At 39.0% G+C, this 23,493-nt stretch overlaps 2 long non-coding RNA genes and 1 other non-coding gene across 10 annotated transcripts in view; 1 reads left to right on the forward strand and 2 right to left on the reverse strand.

Annotated features, from left to right (window-relative positions):
• LOC148161526 (uncharacterized) overlaps positions 1 to 5,881 on the reverse strand; it is a 133,542-nt gene extending 127,661 nt beyond the window's left edge. For all 5 annotated transcript variants that reach the window (XR_015767535.1, XR_015767534.1, XR_015767533.1 and 2 more), the window contains exon 1: positions 5,512 to 5,881. This is a non-coding gene — a long non-coding RNA (uncharacterized LOC148161526). The remainder of the gene's footprint in view (positions 1 to 5,511) is intronic.
• The window catches only part of LOC148161527 (uncharacterized), a 146,126-nt gene that overhangs the window by 114,751 nt on the left and 7,882 nt on the right, over positions 1 to 23,493 (forward strand). For all 4 annotated transcript variants that reach the window (XR_015767538.1, XR_015767536.1, XR_015767540.1 and 1 more), the window contains one exon: positions 17,811 to 17,866. This is a non-coding gene — a long non-coding RNA (uncharacterized LOC148161527). The remainder of the gene's footprint in view (positions 1 to 17,810; positions 17,867 to 23,493) is intronic.
• LOC148161528 (U6 spliceosomal RNA) lies at positions 12,687 to 12,793 on the reverse strand. Its single transcript, XR_015767541.1, has one exon. It is a non-coding gene; the product is annotated as a U6 spliceosomal RNA (small nuclear RNA).

The raw sequence follows: 23,493 nt of genomic DNA on the forward strand, positions 1-23,493 counted from the left end.
ATTTCACAACCCACCACATTCTGGCTATTTGTCCCAACAAACTTCCCCTTGTCAAACTCATCACTGACCTCCATGTTGTTGAAACCAGTTGACACTTTTCAGTTCTTCACCTGCTTGTACCCTGGGCAGTATTTGATACTGCTGTCCTCACCTTTTCACCTTCTCCCTAATTAACAGGATTTTTATTATTTCTACTTAGCTCATATCTCTACGGATTGAATTTCCAATTTGTAATACAATTTGTAATGATCTATTGGTGCACTTATTTAATCAGCACAAGGTAAAAAAGTTCAAATCCTGCCAAAGTCAGTCTCCTTCCCACCCCTGCACCCCAGTCCCCCAATTTCCTTACCCAGAGGCATGTCTGTAAGCACTGTGTGAGCCTGGAGCTGCAGAGCACCATCTTTCCCACCATAAAAAATTCTGCTTGCGATTCAATAAATTATCTGAATCTTGGTTTGTGTAGACTTGCAATCTACATGCAATTTTAACTAAATCGATAGCTTTTACATTTTCATTTGTGTACATAAGCTCTCCCCACCCTTTTTTCAACATCCATTAGTTAACTGATCTTTGTAAACTGGCATTGAAACATTACAACAATGTTTTGTTGTACCAATTTTATAAACTTTTACAGTGCAATACGTGTTGTTTTTCCGAGACAAACCAAACTATTTCAAGGTTCTTGCTGCCTGCTTTAGCAGCATTTGATGGGAGGATCTTTTACATACATTTGTAATAGATGAAAAATAAACCAGATTGCAAATCCTTTTTTTTTTTAAGCTTAAACCATGCACCAAGTCTCTGGTCCAAATTGTGCAGGATAAGTTAAACTTAAATTGCATTCTATTAACCAATATGAATGTATTTCTGTAAGCATAGTTATGTTGAAATAAAGTTTTAAAAAGCAAAAAAAAAAAAAAAAAATTCTGCTTGCCCAAGAGTGAAGCTGAACAGAAGGAACCAGAGAGGAAGGTTCCTGATGACACTGTTTTGAGTATATGGGTCTAATTAACTTTAATTAATCTCTAGACTTTTCTAGTAATAAAGAATAAGTTTCCTTTTTTTGAAAAGCTAGCTTGAATTGTGTTTCTGTTAATTTGCAGCTGAAGCAGTCCTATATATAATTCTGAGGGAGCAGGTTCTAGAAATTTCTAGAACACAAAATTGACAGGGTTTCATAATCAATTGTACGTGGAAAGTCAAATTTTCCAAGTGTAAACATAGGCCTGGAGAGAGTTGGATAGGGTCATAAGTTCAAGTGTGACAAAAAGGAGTTCACATTTCACAAAGTTGCCATATGTGATTATGTGAGGAGGGGTGAAGAGCAGAAACACTTTAAGTGACCCAAAGCTAGTCACTGAGGTGGATGTTCAAAAATAAGCCAAAGCCTAGCAATCAGACAGTAAAGATTCCACAAACTCTTGGCCTTGAGTAAGACTCAGGTTGGGAAACAGATCAGTTTAGCCAAGGGAATCTGAGATACCAACTGCCAAGAAAAATTCAAGGTTCTAGAAATAAACAGATCAAAGTTACACCGCATAGGTGTAGGAATAACCAGATCTTGATAAGCAAGACAAGTAAATACCCATGTGAAATAGAAAAAAGGAAAGAAAGTGGGTTAGGTGGAACAAGACTAGCACTCGCAACAAAAGCCTTAAAATTACCTCGGAAGAACAAGGACAGTTTGTTCTCTGGCTTCTTTTGCAGTTACTACTGAAAGAAGGTAGCTCTGGGTACAAAAGACAGTATAAACAATAGTTGTCACTAATATTAGGTGACTGTGATATAATCGATATTAGGAAGGCTGGGAGAAGGGTAGGAAAACTGGATATACTGAGGTATTCTTATAGAAAAGGTTAAATGAATAGAAAGCATAGAGAGATCACAGAAAAAAGATCATGCATATTCTGAAAAATAAAGCAAAGATAAAGCAGAAAAAGACAGGGAAGTTCAAATGACTGTGGGCAAAAGCCCACAATCCAGTTGAACGTTGACACTGTTTTCCTTTGGGGAACGCAAAGAGGAAGTCAAGTAAAAATACTGACATTAGGGGTCTAAGACGTTATCCTCAGCTTGGATGTCTTTTTATATTAAAAGTGGGTAATTCTGATCTTGTAATAATTCATTGCACTGGTGGGGTAGGATTTCTGCACATCCTGTGTGAAGAATGGATCCCGGTTCAATTTTGGCTCTGTGCTAATTCAAACATACTTTCCATTCTGTGCACCACTCAGGATGAACCTGAAGGCTTTACCTGAAATTACAGAAAGCTGTCTGTACTGTATTGGCTGAGTTCCCCCAGACTGACCAGTCATTCATAAGGGGCAGCACAATTCAAGGCCAAGGAATGTAGGAACTGTCTGTCATTCCCTGTGTTTACTTAGACAATAGAGCCCATGTTAAACTTGTAAATTAGAAAACATTTTATCAGAGTTTGGGGATAGAATTCAGTGGTGGAAGAGGTTTTTGCTGAGTAGGAGGTTCCTAAAAATACCTTAGGAACCAGAGCAAGACTGCTTGCTCATGACCCTCCAGACTCTCTCATGCACTTCTCTCAATTCATCCGAGTAAGTATAAAAACAACTAGAAGTAACATGGACAAATCAAAGAGCTAGTTTATTTCTATTTGTTGGACAAATGGATAAAGATCAACATGTTCTCTCCTGCAACTAAAATATTCAAACCATAAGGACAAAAAGCAGAAAGCTACATCATAAAAAATCATTTTCCTTTCATGTAGTGAAGCGGGCAGCCCTGGGGACTTCCACTTCCAGGAAGATGGAGCAGGCATAATTTTCCCTATTTCTTCCACTAAGACTGAAAACATGTAAAACAAACCTAAGAAGACTCTGTAAGGTGGAAAAGACACGCAGACTGGCTAAAGGACTTAGAATCTGAGGAACAACATGATGGTGAGTTCCCTGGGGTTTTGTTTTTGTTTTATTTTTGTCTCATATAATCTCAGACTTGGAGCTGAAAAAGCCGAGACAACCTGCTTTTGCCCCCGTCAGTGGGTGCAGACCAAAAAAGCCCCCCAATAACCTGCCCTCCACAGCCAAAGTCCCAGGAAAGAGACAGTCTAGCAAGACAGAAAACTTCTAGCCGAATACCACAGAAAAAGCTGTGGTCCCACCACAGAGATTTATGCTGAGTTAAAAAAGCCAAGCCAAAAAACTACATACTGTATGATTCATTATATAACATTTTTTAAAAGATATTTATTTATTTATTTATTTATTTAAGGGAGAGAGAATGAGTAGAGGGGAAGGGCAGAGGGACAGAGAGAGAGAGAGAGAAGCAGACTCCCTGCGGAGTAGGAAGCCCAATGCAGGAACTCGATCCCGGGACCTGGAGATCATGACCTGAGCCGAAGGCAGACGCTCAACGGACTGAGCCACCCAGGCGCCCCTATAACATTTTTGAAATGATAGCTCACTCACAAGTTTGACAGGGTGCCCTATTATCAGAATGTCTTAGTTCCTCACCATGTGGACCCCTCCATTGGACTGCTTGGGTGTCTTCATGCGTGACCCAGGAGCCAGCTTCTCCCAGAGTGATCCAAGAGACAGCAAGGCAGAAACTACAATGTCCTTCATGACCAAGCCTCAGAAGTCACACACCATCATGTAGATAATACCCAACTGGCTGCACAGTTCAATCATACTGAGTGTGAGAGAGGACTACGCAAGGATGTGAATACCAGCAGTTGAGAACACTGGAATCTATCTTGGAAACTGGCTACCACAGTAGAATAGAAAATATCAGAGTGCAAAACAAGGATCCTTAGCAAGAAATGTGCGCATTTCAACAACCACTGCAGCCAACTACTATCAGTGGTCTGAGAGACACAGTAGAGCATACATGATTAATACACACATTACCTAAGAAAGAGTCATTCAATCTTTTTTTTTGTTGGCATCTTTCTTGATTTTTGGAATCTAATGATCAATATGATCACTGAGAATTAATGTTGAATGTTCTGCAGTTTAAGTTTATATTAACATAATTCACAGTTGGTTATGAAGAGAACTAAGAAAAGCATTTTTCTGCTGCTGTTAGCAAAAAAGTATTAGGATTTTCGAGACTTTTAAATATCTCATTACAAACTTCCAGCGTGCTTGCTAGAAGGGATATTAGGAAATGGGACATTTTTCTAGTATAATCATTGTAACACTGTAACAGAACTGGTACTAATTTTTCCATAAAAGGATGGTTTTATTATTGGAAGAAAACAATTAGAAAGTAAAAAAATTATAGAGCAAAAACTACAGAGCTGTGTTCAAGTTCAAGTGCTGGATCTAGAGACTTAAATAGTAATAATATTAAGGGGTGCCTGGGTGGCTCAGTAGGTTGAGCATCTGACTCCTGATTTCGGCTCAGTCATGATCCTGGGGTCCTGGGATCCAGGCCCGAGTCAAGTTCCATGCTCAGTGTGGAGTCTGAGATTCTCCCTCTCCCTCTCCCTCCACCCCTCCCCCCACTCACAGGCACACACTTTCTTTTAAATAAATAAATCTTTAAAAAAAACAGAACAGCATTCACTGCAACAAGTAATCTTAGACTTTATTAAACTACTTCATTTTTTTTTTTTTAAGTAATGTCTGCAGCCAACGTGGGGCTTGAACTCAACCCGGAGCTCAAGAGCCTCATGCTCCACCGACTGAGCTGGCCTGGCGCCCCTAAGCTACTTGTTTTTTTAAGATGTTTATTTTTTTTTAAGATTTTATTTATTTATGGGCGCCTGGGTGGCTCAGTTGGTTGAGCGACTGCCTTCGGCTCAGGTCATGATCCTGCGGAGTCCCGGGATAGAGTCCCGCGTTGGGCTCCCTGCTCAGCGGGGAGTCTGCTTCTCCCTCTGACCCTCTTCCCTCTCGTACTTTCTATCTCTCATTCTCTCTCTCTCTCAAATGGATGAATAAAATCTTTTTAAAAAAATGTTAAAAAAAGATTTTATTTATTTATTTAAGAGAAAGAGAGAGAGCACAAGCAGGGGGAGCAACAGAGAAAGACGGAGAAGCAGGCTCCCTGAGACCAACATGGAGCTCGATCCTGACGAAGGCACACGCTTTAACCGATTGAGCCACCCAGGCGCCCCTTAAACTACTCAACAACAACAAAAAAAGATTTTATTTATTTATTTGAGAGAGAGAGAGAGAGAGAGAGAGAGCAAGCACAAGCAGGGGGAGCGGCAGGCAGAGGGAGAAGCAGGCTACCGGCTGAGCAAGGAGCTGGATGCGGGACTCGATCACTGGGATCATGACCTGAGCCCAAGGCAGACCCTTAACCTACTAAAGCCATCCAGGCACCCCTAAACTATTTTTAAATAAAGAAAAACTTATGTGCCAGACCTAGTAATAAATGTTTTAAATATTTTAACAAATCTGCAAAATCCAAATAAACATTTCAATGTCTAATATACGTACAAATGAAAGGTTTAAAACTCCCAAATTCAAAAATTCTGGAAACAATTCAAATATTATCAAAGAAGGAAAAAATAGATACAGTTACCTGCCTGTGATGATTCATTTTATGTACCAAAGGGTGCCCAGATTAAACATTATTCCTGGGTGTGTCTGTGAGGCTTTTTCCAGATGAGATGAGCATTCGAACTGGTGGACTCGGAAAAGTAGGTTGCCCTCTCCAGTGTGTGTGGGCATCATCCAATCCTTTGAGGGTGTAAATAGAACAAAACGAGGAAGGAAAGAGGAATTCGTCCCTTCTTACTTCCTGTCCACCTGCTGAGTTGGAATATAGTCTTCTCTCGTCCTTGTTACGGTCTTTATGCCACCTGCTCCCCGGCTTCTCAGGGCCTTTGCATTTAGCGTGGGGTTGAGACAGTGAGGGACTACTGGAACAAACCCCAGGTGAAAAACACTAATGTAGCCAGTGGACTTCCGTTTCCTGTTACCGTTAATCCGCTTGTCCCACAGAGCAAGAGCACCATGCAGGCTATATATAAGGGGGAACCTAGCTCCAAATAGCACCAATGAGCTGCCTGAATTGCCTGCCAATACCAACCAATCAGGATAGGTCCTTCCAACCAATTAGAATGAGGCCCTTCGAACCAATCAGGAGGAAGCACTTCCCCCGCCCACCCCCGGCTTTTCCCTCGTTAGCACGTTGGACCGTGAAGTGAATTTTTCCACGTATAGGCAGGGTCTTGGCGTTGTTGCAGGAAGGTACCTAAATTGCTTCGTGTTGATTTTCTGTCTCCGTTTCGGTCATGCTGGAGCCCCAGTAAAGTCTTGCATGTCCCTTTGACTTTTGGGTCCAGCCTGGTAGTTTCTATTGTTGTGGGGTCCGAGAACCCGTCTCCGGTGACAGGATTCCACCATCAGTTTTCCTGGATTTCCAGTTTGCAGATGGTTGGACTTCTCAGCTTCCATAATCAAGTGAGCCAATTCCATATAATAAAACTCTTCCTATATAAATCCTGTTGGTTTTCTTTCTCTGGAGAACTTTGACAGTCATATCAAAATATGTTCAAAAGAGAAAAATCATAGTGTAAAAAAAAATCTTCTAGAAATGTGGAATATTGTGTGTTCAATTATTTATATAAATCAACCAATAGATTTAAACTATACCTTTACTTTTATAAAATCTTACAGGAGTGCAGAAAATTTAGAAACTTTAGTCTTTAAGATGTCTGCTATAGATTTTGTTCATAGTAACAAATAGAGCAGATACATGACTTGAAAATTAAGATTCAGAAGAATTTATCGGTAAATTATAAGTAAACTAAAGGTAATACTGGGTGAAATGCCAGAGTAATGACATCCTTAAAAACGTAAGGGAGGGGCGCCTGGGTGGCTCAGTCCTTACGCGTCTGTCTTCGGCTCAGGTCCTGATCCCAGGGTCCTGGGATCTGAGCCCCGAATTAGGCTCCCTGCTCGGTGAGCCTGCTTCTCCCTCTCTGCCTGCGGCTCTCCCTGCTTGTGTGCGCTCTCTCTTTCTTTCAGACAAATAAAATCTTCAAAAAAAAAAGATTCCCTCTCCTCCCCCTTCCCCCACACAGGCCCCCTCACGCTCGCTCGCGATCTCTAAAAAACAAAAGTAAAGGAGGTAGGGCGGGGGTCCTCATCTTATCTCTTTAACGTCCAGGGCCAGTATCAGCAAAACTCATACTGATCGTGGCGGAACAGTCGGCTGTTCTAAAACCGAACCAAGTGATAGCCCCCAGCCGCCGCTGCTGTGTTGTGATTTTGAGATGTGTGTTATGTTTAACGGGACAGACTGACAAGCTCCGGCATGTAGTATGCAGCCATTAATCTCGCGAATGTAGTCTTTTAAACCCTTACCAGGAAAAAAGATCGGAAGCAATTTACAGTCGCTTGCCCCGGACATCAAATCGCATTCATGGTCTTGTCCCAGGGTTATACTGGTTAAATTAATTCTCCTGCTCTGTTACAATATAGGCCAAAGGAATTTTGATTGCCTGGACATTTCACAAAATACTGTGCCGGTCAGTTGTATTGAGGCATCTTATTAATCAACCCAGGGGGTTGGGGGTGGGGTGGGGGGAAGGGGCAAGGACTCTAAATGCTCTGGTAAGAAACATGGGCATTAGAAAGTGGAAGAAGACCCTGCAGTGATTGGAGGACCTGCCCCGTTAATGAAGTTACCGTACTGAGACTGGTTGGGGGTCATGCTGAGGTGTACTAGCTAAGGTAAAGAACACCTCACTGAACCTTGCATCTTCTACTAAGAAAGGCGCAATTTGTGGTAGCCATCTTCAGATTTTGGAGACTGTGTACACATTTGGGAAACCAGCCCATTGTTCAGATGACTCCAAATGCGGCGAGTTAAGGGTAAGAGAGGGGTCTGCCGCAGACTGAGTCTGTGCTACAAGCAACCCTGGTGTATAGGTTACAATCCAGCAAATACTGTGCGCTAGATGTGTGTGTGGTAGACGAGGATGCTTTGCTGTCTCTCCCAAGTCTCAAATAGGAGAGTTGGACTGCAGACCTCCAGTGTTCTGGAACAACAGCAGAAAATTCCAACATCATTTGAAAAGTAGCTTCTGACTTGCTGTTGGGCCTTTGTAGAGACTGAGCCCCTGACCAGGGGACAGGAAGTGACTATGTGGCCAGAGCTATTCAGTGAGAGTTGCATACAGTAATAAGTAAGTTGGGGCAAGGGAGACAGAAAGGACTGCACAGATCCAGAGGTCAGAGAGAAAGAACACAAACATGTTGCCCATTTGCCTGCCTTTGTTGCACCAACACCTCTCCCTCAGCTCACGGCTGTGGCCTAGTAAGTGTTCCCTACAGCTACTGACAGGAAGAAAAAACTGAGGCCTGGTTCATAGGTAAGATGGTCGAGTATGTCGGTGCAAGCTAAAAATCCACCTGGAAATAATTTTTTAGAATCATTTTATCATAAAAGTGAAGACATAAAAATCACATAAAACAAATGTATAACCCCAGAAATTATCAGAAGGCAAACATCACCCTAGTCAAGAAGTAGATTGTTGCTAACAGCTCCAGAAGCTGCTTCCAGGTGTTCCAGCCTAGTCACAACCCTTCTGCTCACATGAATAACCACCATCTGGCTTTTATGACAATCGCTTCCTTGCTTTGTAAAAATGGTTTTGTCACCCAAACATGGATCCCATCACACTATCAGTTAGTCTTGGTTTAAAAAATTTATACATCTTCTTAAGTATCTCCTCCTCTATAAGTTCTTCTATCCCCTCATTTCCTTTCAGTTTTTCAGTCGAGGAACCTGGGCCATTTGCCCTGTAGAGTTTCCCACAGACTGGATTTTCCTGATTGCATATTCTTAATACAACCCAAGATTTTCTTTCGTCCTCTTGAATTTTCTGCAAATTGTGAGCTGGATCCAGAGACTGGATCAGACTCAAGTTCAGAACTTATAAGAGGCATGTAATTCTGATTATCTCTTTATTCTGTGAATTTAGCAGCCATTGATGTTTTGTGCTTCTAGCCATTCATTAGCAATTGCCAAATGGTGATATGCAAATTCTGTCATTTTATTTGTTGGATTACCTTTATAGTAATACACATACCCTCATCTACTCTTTTATCACCAATCCTATATGCAATTCATATAGGAAAGATGTTGGGATTCCTTTCCTTTATCCATCAGTTTTCAAGATAACAAATGGTTTCTTTATCATTTCCAAAAGTTACACACACACACAATCATTATGAACTTTGCAATTTAAATATTTTGATGGGCTTCAGTCTGTTGTAATTGTTATCATTGAGCTCCAGTTGTCCCATGTTTGACTACTAGGAGCCCTTTAAAGCTGTTCCCTGAATCATGGACATGACTCTAGTAGGATTTAATAGTTTTCTTTCTATCTGGTAATATACGATATTCTAGGCTTGTTTTGTTCATTTCTTGCCCAACTCCTAGATTTGACCATTTCTCTAAGAAGCTCTGGTTTCTTTTAATGAAAATAGTAGTAAGAATTGTATATTGTACCACAATCTGGGCACAAAGGATGCTTATTGTTACTAGGCTGAGCACTATTTTTAGGCCTATTCGGCAGACAGAACTAAGAAATCTATGTAAAATATCTGTTGCATCCAGATTGAGAGTTCCAGTTCCAACTCAATCTTTTATGTAACCTCTTTTCTATTATCATTGTATCTCCTTTTTTCCATATTAGAAATCTGATTCTCAAGACTGTAGAGGATGATAACATTAATATATCCCATAATTACTCATTTATCTCATACTACACACACAGCAGTCTCAGAATAATAATACTAATATTACCACCAATATGGTTCCTGAAAACATTTTAAGAATTCACACACTCTTCGGGTGCCTGGGTGGCTCAGTTGGTTAAGCAACTGCCTTCGGCTCAGGTCATGATCTTGGAGTTCCGGGATCAAGTCCCGCATCGGGCTCCCTGCTCAGCAGGGAGTCTGCTTCTCCCTCTGACCCTGCCCCTTCTCATGCTCTATCTCATTCTCTCTCTCAAATGAATGAATAAATAAAATATTTAAAAAAAAAGAATTCACACAATCTTCTATTCTTAAGGTAGTTATACTCCATTTACTTTGTCAGACCATTACATACTACACTTTCTCCCTCTTATCCAGTGGTATGCTGGGCCAGCTCATACCAGCTCAGGACAGCCAATTGTTAAATATTCAGGAACTTTGCAAGCGGGTTTTTAGACACCTACATTATCAAAGTTAAATTATATAAACTTAACCACTGCATATATTAAAAGTAAAGGTAGAAAATACTCAAAACTCATCAGTTCCTAATTATTTTGCTACATGTTATAACTAGCTATGCTTTTCATGTTATTTATATCTGTTACATCTGCATGGTGGAAACACTATATTACTATGTAATGGTGAGCACTGCACAAGGTTTCTCAACTCTGCATTCAGTGACATCACATTGGTAGCATGAAATCAACCATAGTAGGAATATTCACACCACAGAAATGGGTAAATGATACAAATTAGGACTTGATTTGTTGTTTTTTATGATTGTCTAGACTTTAAAAAGTGATGCAGAAAATGTTAATAATGCAAATTAAACTTAGAAGGGTATTGTGCCTGTAGCCATTTTGAATAGGACCCCAAAAATGAGGAAATATTTGAAAACTATTACCTAGTTCATCAAAGAGGTCACTTGCATCATTGACAAATGAGTGACCTTCTCTTACATGTCTTCATTATTTCACATTTGTCTTACTCATTAACAGAAACAAAAATAGCAACCAACATTCATGTTAAAAGGAATCTCATTCAGGGCACCTGGGTGGCTCAGTGTGTGGAATGTTCAGCTCTTGATTTCATGATCAAGACTTGATTTCATGATTTCAGGTCATGATCTCAGGGTTGTAGGATTGGCCTGCATTGGGCTCCCCACTCTGTGGGGAGTCTGCTTGAGATTCTCTCTGTCCCTCTACCCCTCCCCCAACGCATGCGCACTCTCTAAATAAATAAAAATTAAAAAAAAAAAGAATCTAGGGGTGCCCGGGTGACTCATTCCATTAAGTGTCTGCCTTCGGCTCAGGTCAGGATCCCAGGGTCCTGGGATCAAGCCCTGCATCGGGCTCCCTGCTCAGCGGGGAGGCTGCTTCTCCCTCTCCCTCTGTTGCTACCCCTGCTTGTGCTTGAGCTCTCTCTCTCAAATAAATAAATAAAATCTTCAAAAAAAAATCTAATTCATCAATGACATGAGTGACTTCGTCGCTGAATCAGATAGGAATCATGCATTTATTCAAGTCAAGATTTTTGTGACACAATTGCTGGTGAGATAATTTTAAAAAACTGGTAGTAGACTTTGTAAGAGGTAGCATCTCACAGTGAAGTTATATAGGCTGAAAAACGAGGTGTTTTATTTTGAAATTTATGTTAGCCATATATTTAATCCTTGTCAGTCCTTATTTTGATGTCTCTGGTCATTTTGATTGTGTGATGCTCATGCTCTTGTAGATTCCTTAGGTTGGGTTCACTGGAATAATGTTCCCTGAGTTGTTTTTTGACAACAGTTTGTGCCCTTTATCTCTGAAGTCATTCTTACTGAATATAAAATTCTTGGCTCACACTTTATTTCCTTAAATATATTCAGTGTGCTTATCCATTTTCTTCTGGGATAAAGCACTCTGTTGAAAATCCAGTGATAATTTTCTTTTCCTTATAAGTCATATGCTCTTTTAAGCTTGATACTCCCCCAATTTGTTCCTTTTCCTTTTCGTTCAGTAATTTTACTAGAATATGTGTTGTCACTGGTCCTTCTAATTCAGTATTCTCAGTTATGCTTTCAGTGTGAAATTCAAATCTTTTTTATATCAGGAAAGTTTTCTTAATTAGAGTATTTAGTAATTGTTCCATTCTTTTACTTTGACGTTCTTTTTCAAGGATGCCATAATCCATTTAATAAGCAGTCTTCTTTTTCCATCCTCAGTATTTGTTACCTCCTCTTCCTCTTGAATCCCTTTAATCTCATACTTCATTGATTTTTTGTTTTTTAATTTTCCTCTTTTCACCTTCTGTTTCTTTTAAGGCAATATGTAATGGATTTGTTCACTCGTGTTCCTTCTAGTTTAGTCCTCACTTTTGAAATAACTTTTTTTCTTTTACTTTTTATTCTTTGCTGAGTTCTGTCACCTCATTTCTGAGTTTTTCTAATTACTAATTCTGCTTATCTGTGCAGAATCTGTTCCAAGATCCCCAGTGGATATCTGAAATCACAGATAGTACCAAACCCTACATATACTATACAGTTTCCTATACAAACATACCTATGATAAAGTTTAATTTATAAATTAGGCATAATAAGAGATTAGCAGCAATAACTAATAATGAAATAAAACCGTTATAACAATATACTGTAATGAAAGTTGTGTGAATGTGGTTTCTCTGTCTTTCAAAATATTGGATTGTACTCCCCCTTCTTATGACGATGATGTGACATGCCTACATGATGCGATGGAGTGAGGTGAACGGTGTAGGCGTTTTGACGCATTGTTAGGAGACTACTGACCTTCTGATGATCTGCCAGGAGGAGGATCATCTGCTCCCCAACCACAGGTGACTGCAGGCAACTGAAACCACAGACAGCGAAACCGTGAATAAGGGAAGACTGATGTATTTTGTTTTTTCACGTCCTGTAACATTTTCTTAATATCTTTTAGTTATTTTGAAACAGGAGATCACCGTTTTTTTGTTTTTTGTTTTTTGTTTTTAAATATGGAATACTTTGTGAATGTGCGTGTCAGCCTCGTGTGGGAGCCAGGCTAATTTTCTCTGTATATTGTTCCAGTTGTAGTATATGTGATGCTTAGGCTCGCTTAGATGATCACAGTAGATCACAGTTTTCACCTGTATCGTGGGCATATCTTTCTGGCATAGGAACAAGTAATTCTACTTCTTTTTCTCTTTTTATTATAATAATTTTGCATGGGATTTGACCTTCATACTTTTTAGTTATTTTTATATAAAAAGGGTTTTCCTGGACATCTACACTAAGCAAGGTACGAAACCTTCTCTAACATCACAGAGTTCCCTCTTTAGTTCTTTTTGTATGGGGCTCAGTAATAGGGTGCCTTGTTTTCTGAGCTTTTCTTGGTTCTATTGCCAAACCCCACTTCAATTTGAACCTTCCCTTTTCTTCATCTCTGCTGTCTATCCTGCTGAATTTTAATTCCATTTCCTCTTTGGAAGCATTGTGACTATTCTTGGCCTTTTGTTCTTCCACAGACATTACCAAAACAAGTTTGTCAGTTTCCTTGAAAAACCCTGTTAGAATTTATTTTCTGTATTTCATTTAAGTATTTAAAAATCATATATATCTCAGGGCACTTGGCTGGCTCAGTTGGTGGAGCGTGCAACTCTTGATCATAGGGTCCTGAGTTCAAGCCCCACATTGGGCATGGGACCTACTTGAAAAAAAAAGAAAAGGCAACAAAAATTATATATATATCTCTTTCATACATTGTTAAGGGTAAATACTGCTTCAAGGTACTTTTGTTTTAGATGCATGTGTTGTTTGTGTATGTATACATACACATGAGTGTATTAGGATATGTGTCTCTGTCAAAAAGCATGACAACCACTGCCCAGAAGGCTACTTCAGCACTGATTCCCCCTTGGGCTTCCTCTTTTCCATTTGGTATTCATTTTCTTATTGACTAAACTAGACTGTTTTAAAGCCACATGTTTTTATTACTCGGTTCCATACAGATCTCTAGGGGAGAACTGCTGGTAGTGGTGATGGAGTTTGAAAGGGGCTGAGGGAAAAAATGCAGGGAGTTTCCTGCCTCCCTTAAACCTCACCCCTCGGGACCCTTTCTTACACATCTGCTCATGCAGTCAGTTGGGAACTGCTGCTGGGGTTTTTAGATAGCCTTCTCATCCCTTGCCAGATGGTCTAGGGGTTTGTAAAAGTAGACAAGAAATCAGAGGGAATAAAGAAATATTAGAAATGTCTTCACTCTTAGATCAGTTTGAAGACAAATAGTCTATATTCCTCAGCCACCAAGGTGTTGGAATTCTAACAGATAAACCTCAAAGCGCCCTCTGCTGGCAGCCAGTATTAACCACCACTAGTCAACAACGAAATAATGCAGATTTCATTGGTACATATTTTTAAGATGGTAATCACACATAGGGAGTTATATTTATATTCACTATTATGTCCTCCAACTAACCAAATGGAACTCAAGCACCATAAGTTAAAATAGCTCTAAATTATGCAGAATCTACAGTTTTGTTCTGTTTTGTTTTTACTACGCTTTTAAGTATTACAAACAAATCTAAACACTATTTGAAGATGAAATGGACTAGTCATTTATAATTGTTGAGAATAATTGTTATGTTAAAAATAATTGTTTTGGACATTTTTATTATGAGCAGGTGTCAGTATTTCTGGAATAAATAAATGCTGTGTGTCTGTGCTTCTAACTTTACATTTTTCCCTGGTCAAAACAAACTCATAACTAATCCTCTTTCAGTCTTTCTGTGAAATTTCTAACTGCCTAAAAGAGATTATCATAAAGAAGAATAAAGCTAAATTCTTGGATTTATAAAATTAAACTTACATTTACCATGGTTAATAGTTTACTACAGTACAGCCTTAAAAATAAAGTTAAATAAAATTAAATGGAGGAATGAAATAACATCTTGAAAATTCAAATCATCCACTAATTTCTAAATTGATAGTTACTCGTGTATTAGCATAGTTATAGGAAGATATTCAAAATATCAACATCACTTATCTTGTTCAACAGAATTAACTATTTTGTGTATTTATACACTAATATATACAGGACTTGCTTAACTTTTTTCTAAAAGGATTAGAGAAATTTTATGGTTCCTAATTTTCAAAGCTCTAATAATCTTGTGCCTATGTACTGAGGGCACTAAAACCTCACAATAACTTTTGGTATAACTCAATGTACCAGTGATAGTGTTTACCCTCAAGAGAAGAAACTCTGAAACAATCTAGTTTTAGATCTTTATATAAAAGATCAATAAATTAATTCATTTTCCAGTATGAATTAATATTTATTAATTTGCTATTTGTAAAGCTTCTGTATTAAATTACCAGTTAGGCCCTTCCTGATTAATAAGTCTATGGAGTCTACTGATTATAAATAGATCCTTGGGGAAAAACACAACCATAAAAAATTCTTTTTTTTTTTAAAGATTTTATTTATTTATTCATGAGAGACAGAGACAGAGAGAGAGAGAAGCAGGCCCCCAAGGAGCAGGGAGCCTGACGTGGAACTCGATCCCAGGACCCTGGGATCATGACCTGAGCCAAAGGCAGACGCTTAACATCTGAGCTACCCAGGCACACACAACCATAAAAAATTCTATTTTAAGAATATTGAGAATAAAATTGGGAAAGTGTGGGGCAAAAAGCTTACCAACAGGGTCATAAATTTAATAGACAAATAGAAACTATCTATTTAATGCCATTCAGAGCACTTTGATCTGTATTAAAAGTTCTGTTTCCTTTTGTTTAATTACATACTTTGTTTCTATAGTAACTCTAAAGCACTGAATCCGTTGAATGTTCCTAAGCCTTTTACATGGTGACTTCTTTTCAGTCGGTAAACAGTAATAACAATATAATCCTTGTTTAGAACTTCATCTTCTTCCTGAAGCTCCCTTAATTAGTACGCAATAGAATTAAATGCAACTGCAGTCTCACTATACAAATTTGAATAATTAGAAGAAAAAATACAAATCCTAAACTAAGTACCTTAGTTTTCTAGGAATTTACTGCCACCTTCAGGTTTTAATCAAAATGCTTTAGTACTATAGCTTTTACATTTCTAGGAGAGAGTCCCTGGTTAATGCAGTAGAAATATTAACATTATTTTCTGGTTTTGAAGGCAAAGTGCTTTCTAACTTAGATTGAAGTACAAATGTCTTTCATGAAATGTGCTTTCATTTTGTCTTGTCTTTTATGAATCTTCTATAACATGTAATTGAAAATCAAAACCTACAGTTTGTTTTATCAGTCATTATAACTATAATTATACACTGGGAGCTCCTAGAAGACTGTCCAAAATATACTTAAGGATCTTTAGGTTAAATCTAATGAAAAACCCTTCAACAACAAAACTGTTTTCAATGTTCCATGTATTGATGCCGTCCAGCCAAAGACCACCCTGAACTTACGTGGAATTTAACAAACTGGGTCTCTTGCTCATTGCAGTGAGGAAGCATATGCCATAGGGGATTGTGGGTGTCTGATAAAGAAGGTATTTTATTTTATTTTTATTTTTTTTTAAAGATTTTATTTATTTGAGAGAATGAGAGAGGGAGAGAGAGAGAGAGAGAGAGCATGAGACGGGGGAGGGTCTGAGGGAGAAGCAGACTCACCACTGAGCAGGGAGCCTGATGCGGGACTCGATCCCAGGACTCCAGGATCATGACCTGAGCCGAAGGCAGTCGCCCAACCAACTGAGCCACCCAGGCGCCCAAAAGAAGGTATTTTAAAAAGGACTTACAGGATTGTACTGTATTAGGGGATTTTTGGTAGGGCTCAAAGAAGTGTCAGAAAGTGGGGGCAATTCTATGATTGGGCATCTTGATTAATCTTATTTATAAGACAGGAGGAATGAAGTGAGGCCAAAGATGTAATAGATAAAGAAGTAGCAGTCAGTCATATTAGCAATAGGGGGCGGTTGCATGTTTTCCTTGTCTGCCGACTGACCTTGTTTCTATCTAGACTTAGACAAGCTTGGGAGGGGGAGAAGGTCTTGGGTTTTTTTTTGTCTCGCTTCATCACAGTCAGAGTGGCCTTGTTTTAAGAGGCTGTTTATGCTTAACGGGAGAACCCCAAGGTCTAGCAATGAGTGCCAGGCAGTTCCTAGTTTTCTTTCTCACATATACATTTGCAGCTCTACCAATATCCTTATTTTTTATTCCTTGAATTTGTGGTGAAATTACCAAAGTTTATTATAATTTTTAAGATGAAAATCAACAGAGTATGAAGCCCTGGTGTTTGTGATAAATTTTGCAAGGGTCAGAAACCCAGCTCAAAAAAAAAAAAAAAAAAGCAAAAGGGGAATTTATTAGAAGACTCATGTGACATGAGAAGGATTGTAGTACAGAGGGAGTGTGGGTCCGCTGAAAGCAGGAAGTTAAATGCCAACTACCTGTCGGTCCCCTGTCTCTTCAGCTCCCTGTGTCATCTTTCTACACAGGGCAGGAAACTTAATTGCCTGTAGTTCTTAAACTTTATTGTCTTCCTGGTTTCAATATGAGATGGAGACGGATTCTGTTTCCACAGTCACAGCTTGAAAGATCTCAGCAAAGGGTACTAATCAGGACAGCCTGGGTTACATGCCCACCTCGTCTAAACTGTGACCGAGACTGGCAGACCATGAGAGAAATGGGTGCTCCCGCTGAAGCCACATGATTGGGGGAAAAGCCTTTCTTGGAAAAAGTGGAACTGCAGTGCCCTGCAGACAAAAGAATTGAGGCCCAGCAGGGAGCAAAAATATAATAATAATCAGTTCTGGGTTAGAAATATAATATTTGCTATAAAGAAAAAGGGCAAGAAGCAAGAAGACCAGTTAGACCATCACAATCATCCCAATAAAATACAGTAAAGGCTTGAATTAGGGCAGCATCTGGGGCACAGGACAAAAGAGGGTGATTTCAGAAAATGTTTCAGAGTTAAAATCTGTAGGACTTGACAATTAGAAATGGGGAGTCAAAATATGTAAATAGCCCTTATATAGGATTTATCATGTAATAGCCACTGTTCTAAGCACATAGTATATATTAATTCATTGAAACCTCCTCACAACACTATGAAACATTTAGAATTACTATTTTCATTTTCAGATGAGGACGTTTGGAGGCACAGGAAGGTTAAGAAATTATCCACAGTCATACAGCTGGTAAGTGACAGAGTTCACACACACTTAGTCTTGCTCCGAAGCCCATTGAGTTTAGTCAGCTGCCACAGCCTGCCCAGGGCCTGAATTTGGGTGGATGGCTTCATGAATCAAGGGTGGGAACAGAGAAGGAAGACAACTGGGGTTGGGGCAGGGATGTGAAGAAGAGATAATGATTTGGTTTTGTACGTGTGAAGTTCAAAAAGCGTGACCACCAGATGGAAATGCCCCGCAGGTAACTTGTAATATATAACTTGGGTTAGGGCAGAGATTTAGATTTGGGATTGTCAGAACATGCATAGCTGAAGTCAATGTAGTCATTGTAGTAGTCATTAAGTAGATGTACTTAAACATCCTGAAATCATAAATTTATCCTCAAACAAGTGAAAGCACCTGTTTTTTCCATTAACAATGCCATTTTTTAATTCTTTCAATAAGTGAAATATAGTATTTCTTTTCCCATCCCTCTAATAGCAGATGTCGTTTAGCCTCTGCTCAAGGATCTGGTTTCTTAAGCAGTTTAACATAAACTGTAACCTTTCTGGTAGAGATGAAAAGTCAATGAAGTGAGGGAAAACTTCTAAAAGGGCTTGAGTGAGGGTTATCATGCAGTCTGAAGGAAAAAAAACAAAGAGAAGGTGGAAGAATGATGTTGGTAATTATCACAGAATCACTGTTTCTGGTGATAAGGAGAAATAGGCACCCTCATATACTGTTACTGGGAGTGTAAATTGGTACAATTTATTTGCAGGGAAATTGGGCAATATTTAATAAACTATAAAAAAAAATCCCTTACCACTTGACCAAACAGTTCTACTTGAAATTTATGCTACAAATATACTCTTTCCCAAGGTCAAAAATGTATGTTCAAGAGTATTCACTTCAGCCTTGTTTGATAAGAGAAGGAAGAAGGGAAGGAAAAATCTAAATGTTCATCAATTCCATAGCATGGAATTCCATGAGGTTATTCCATAAAATGAATACCATGCAGTCATTAAAAAGAATGAGGTAGATCTCTGGGGGCTGATAGGGAATGATCACCAGGACATACTGTATTTAAAAAGGATTGTGGCGCCTGCACAGTTCAGTCAGTTGACTGTCCAACTCTTGATTTGGACTCAGGTCGTGACCTCAGGGTTGTGAGATGGGGCCTGGGTCAGGCTCTGTGCTCAGCGCAGAGTCGGCTTGTCTCTCTCTCTCTCTCTCTCTCTCTCTCTTTCAAATAAGTAAATAAAATCTTTAAAAAATAAAAATAAAATTTAAAAATTAAGAAGGAAAGAAAAAGAGAAGTGCAGTAGAATACACGTACTATTCCTTTAATGTAAATAATAGGTCCTGCCATGCCATACTTCATTAACCTGGCGGAAAAACAACTAGTATGGGGCTAGAATCTTACAGAATCTTTTAAAGCTCGAAATGGAGGTAGAAAAAGAGAAGGTCCGGAGAACCAGTTGAGTGCAGGAGGCATCTTGCAGGCATAGTGGTCACAGCCGCAGCCTCTCCTTCCGGGGGGGGGTCTCCTCCTGCCTTGGCAGTCGTGCACAGAGAGTCGTGCACAGAGAGTCGTGCACAGAGAGTCGTGCACAGAGAGTGGGCTTGGGCCATGACTGCTGCTGCAAACTCCCTTGAGCAGCTCTACCGGGAGGAGGGAGAGGAGAGCTCTAAAGAAAGGGAAGGAGGGTGAGTGAGCTCCCGCTCCTATATGCCTGAGGAACCCCAACAGAAGCCTTGGGCATAAGAGGGTGCAGCTCAAGTTGGTGTAGGAAAGACCCAAACCACGTGGGCCCTTGTGTAGTGGATACTGTTATTATATATACATATATAAATATAAAATATAAGCTAACACCGTGGGGTATAAGCTTCAAATCAAAAATTGCTAGAGTCAATAAGTAATTTTAACAGTGCCTGAAGTCTTAAAAAAATATCAATTTTCCTTAATAAGTGCAGTTGCCTGTAGGTGTACTTAAACATAATATACTTAAATCATAAATTTATCCTCAAACAAGTGAAAGCACCTTACTGTTTTTGCCATTAACAATGCCATTTTTTAATTCTTTCAATAATAAGTGAAATATGGTATTTCTTTTCCCATCCCTCTAATAGCAGATGTCGTTTAGCCTCTGCTCAAGGATCTGGTTTTCTAAGCAGTTTAACATAAACTGTAATCTTTCTGGTAGAGATGAAAAGCTACCCTGTGGCTGCTTCTGGACTAGAATTATGACACTTCTCTCCTCAAGAGAATGCAGCAGTGTGCTGGCAAGGTCACCCACCTCAAAACTGTATTAGACACAGGAAAACAGATAAGGAAAGGAAAAGTAAACTTTAAAGACTGTTACTACATAACGTTTTCCCTTGACCTTTAATAATAAAATGTGTCTTTGAAAGAGAATGCATTAGCTTCAAGTTTAAGAGCAAAGAAATGTTAGACTTACAGTTACTTTCTAGTAATAGAAAGATGGATGGATGGATGAATAGGTGGGTGGGTGGGGAAGAAGGGAGAGAGAGATAAACACATTTTTCAGAAAGATTAGCAACTTGAGATAAAATCAACTCAGTTTTAGAACACTCTAAATATGGGCGCCTGGGTGGCTCAGTTGGTTAACCATCTGCCTTCGGCTCAGGTCATGATCCCGGGGCCGTGGGATTGAGGCCCGCATCAGGCTCCCTGCTCTTTGGGGCACCTGCTTCTCCCTCTGCCTCTGTCTCTCATGAATAAATAAATAAAATCTTAAAAAAAAAAAAAACCCAAATATAAGTTCTGTCACAGTATTTTGCCTCTGGTACCTTGTGAAAAACCTCATGACCAGAAATTCCCAATATATATAAAGAGTAAACATATTAGAATTCTTAGATCATGTTCATTTTGTTTTAAACATGAAAAATATTAAATAACAACTTTCTGTTTATACATCAAATACAATTCCTGGTACATGGCAAGCATTAAAAATTACAGGTACAGGCTGCCCGTGAAGTCAGGGTCCATTCTGATCCAATAAGCTGGCCAGAGTGGGAAAGCCTATGGCATAGAAAGAACTTAGAGGGGGAAGTGGGAAAGGCCTGCGCAGCCCAGTAACAGGGGAGAGATCTTGGTCAGCAGGGCACCAGAAAAAAAAAGAAAGTCAAAAGTAAGATGATAGCAGTGTGTCCAGCACAATACCAGAAAGGGGATGCCCTCACCAGAGAACTGATGACTCTCACCAAAACAAATCTGATCACAAGGTTGTTTTCACACAGATTTTCCTAGAAGGAGAGAACTGACTTGAGGAGTCAGGTCTCCTTCTCAACTATACTTCCCAATTTAAATTATTAAACTGACACTTGGCTGCCCCTTCAATCCCCTATGAGTTGGTCAGCCTAACTTCCCCAGAGCTGTCACCTTGAGGCATGTTACCAGTTTGCTAGGGCTGCTCTAACAAAATGCCACAGACTGGGAGGCTTAAACGACAGAAACTCATTTTCTCACAGTGCTGGGTATTAGAAGTCCAGGATCAAGGTGTTGGCAAGTTTGGTTTCTTCTTAGGTCTCTCTTCTTGGCTGGCGGGTAGTGACCTTGCCCTGTCCTCACACAGCCTCCTGGGTGGGCACCTGTCGGATGTCCAAATTTCCTCTTCTTTTGTCAGTCAGATTGGATTAGGGTCCACCCTAAAATGATCTCATTTTAACTCATCACCTCTCTAAAGACCCTATCTCCAAATACAGTCACATTCTGAGGTGCTGGGGGTAATGGCTTCACCAGATGAATTTGGTGAAAGGGGTGGAAGGCACAATTCAGCCCATTACAGGATATATAGATAAAGTTCAAGTTTCTGGGCCTGTGAAATAAAGGGCAAGGCTGGGCCACAGTGTCCAATGGGGGAAACTGCCTCAGTTAATCCCTCCTGACCCAGCAGCCACAATTCCTGTAGTTCATCCATAAAGACAATATAAGGAACATGCATTTTTCCCTAACCCCATTCTACACTTCCATGTTTTTTAAAAAAAATATTTTAGATTTCCTTATCTTCAGCAATTAAAATAGTTTATATTCCAATTTCCATGGGACTACATAAATCCTAACTAGTATATTCATCCTGCATCGACTTTTTTACCCTATAAATTCATTTTAGTTCAGTTTTAATGTACTGAACTTACTGGGTCCACAAACAAAATCTTCGAAATAACAGCCAATGTCCCTGTTTTTCTTTTCAAATAATTATCAGTGAGGTGTACACAGTTCTCTGAGTAGTGTTTGAGTTCTAAGTAACAATATGTATTTGAGAACAACCTGAGGAAGGCTGCAATGAAAAGTGCTCAGGCTACCAATGAGAGGGACAGAATGAGGAGTGTGCTCTTAATTTGCTAATAATTATTAGTAATGCACTGGATTAGTGATGGTTGGGGTGTTTTTTTAATGGAAAATGGCTGGAAGGGATGGGCTGATTATGAAATACTGGGAGCTGTGGGAGGAAAGGCCTATAAACTGATCCTAAAACAGAGACTGATTATAAACATGACAGCAGCGGCAGCAACTGATCATATCACACTTCACAGATTCTAACAATCCTCCTAAACCTTTTGACCAGAGTCTAATGGCAAACTGCCAATATATAAATATAAAAATATTTATAAATGCATTTTATAGTACTTTATTTTATAGTACTCTATAGATGATTATAGTTGTATATGTTTTCAAAGTAAATGCACTAATCGTAGTTTTTAAAAATATTTTCTATATTTAGAATTTCAGAACATATGCGGTACATTTTTGTTAAAGTATAACATATATGTATATTTTAAAATTAAGTATAACTTGCCCATCTTGAATATCTAAATATACCCCAACAGAGGTTGAACTGTGATGTAGGGAAGCAGAAACATTTGTTTAACACTCCAACTCTCTGTACCTATTAATGTAAATTGGCTGAAATCATTCTTAGAAGTGGACAGGTTATAAAGAACTTACCCAAGAGTAATTCAAGACACTACAAATGACACTCAACACATCTTTTTATTATATACTAAATTTAAAAATACAAATCTTATTAAAAATGCTTATGAAACATTGTATACATAAGTACTGTCAAATACTATTGGATTATGACATTATGTACATTTGTTAAGGTTAATTAGAAACAGAACAAAGTATATAACTTTGCTGATAATGAATTTCAGAAGTCAAATATTTTAACATTTGGCAACTGTGAAGTAGTGATCTGCACAGGAAGATGTTTGCAGAGGTAAAATAGTAAGAAAACAAACGGAATAATGCAGATATTCCTGCCCTGTTAATAAGTAGCTCTCTTCCTCATCCTCTTCAGTCTCATTATAACAGAAATTAAAGTGCACAAGACCACCAGGAAAACTTGACTTGGTTGTACCCTAATATATACTACAGCCAATTGTGCTGCCATATTGAGGGTTTCAATTCTTTGTACTGTTCCTGAGGTTTTAGAAGTTAATTTTGCATGTGGCTAAGGGAAGAGAGGCCAATACTTTCTAAATTGCACCAAGTGGCCTTAAAGTGTAGAACCACCAAAGATAAAAATATTAATTTGGGAATAGACTCAAGAATATTATCCCTGTCTACTTTGCCCTAGGAATAAAATTAAGATAAGAACCTAGTTTTACCTCTGAAAAATGCTTACTAAAAA

The sequence above is a fragment of the Eumetopias jubatus genome, unplaced genomic scaffold (genome assembly GCF_037043125.1).
Source record: "Eumetopias jubatus isolate StellerSeaLion01/CBP00866 unplaced genomic scaffold, mEumJub1_p1.0 scaffold_176, whole genome shotgun sequence".
Lineage (NCBI taxonomy): Eukaryota > Metazoa > Chordata > Mammalia > Carnivora > Otariidae > Eumetopias > Eumetopias jubatus.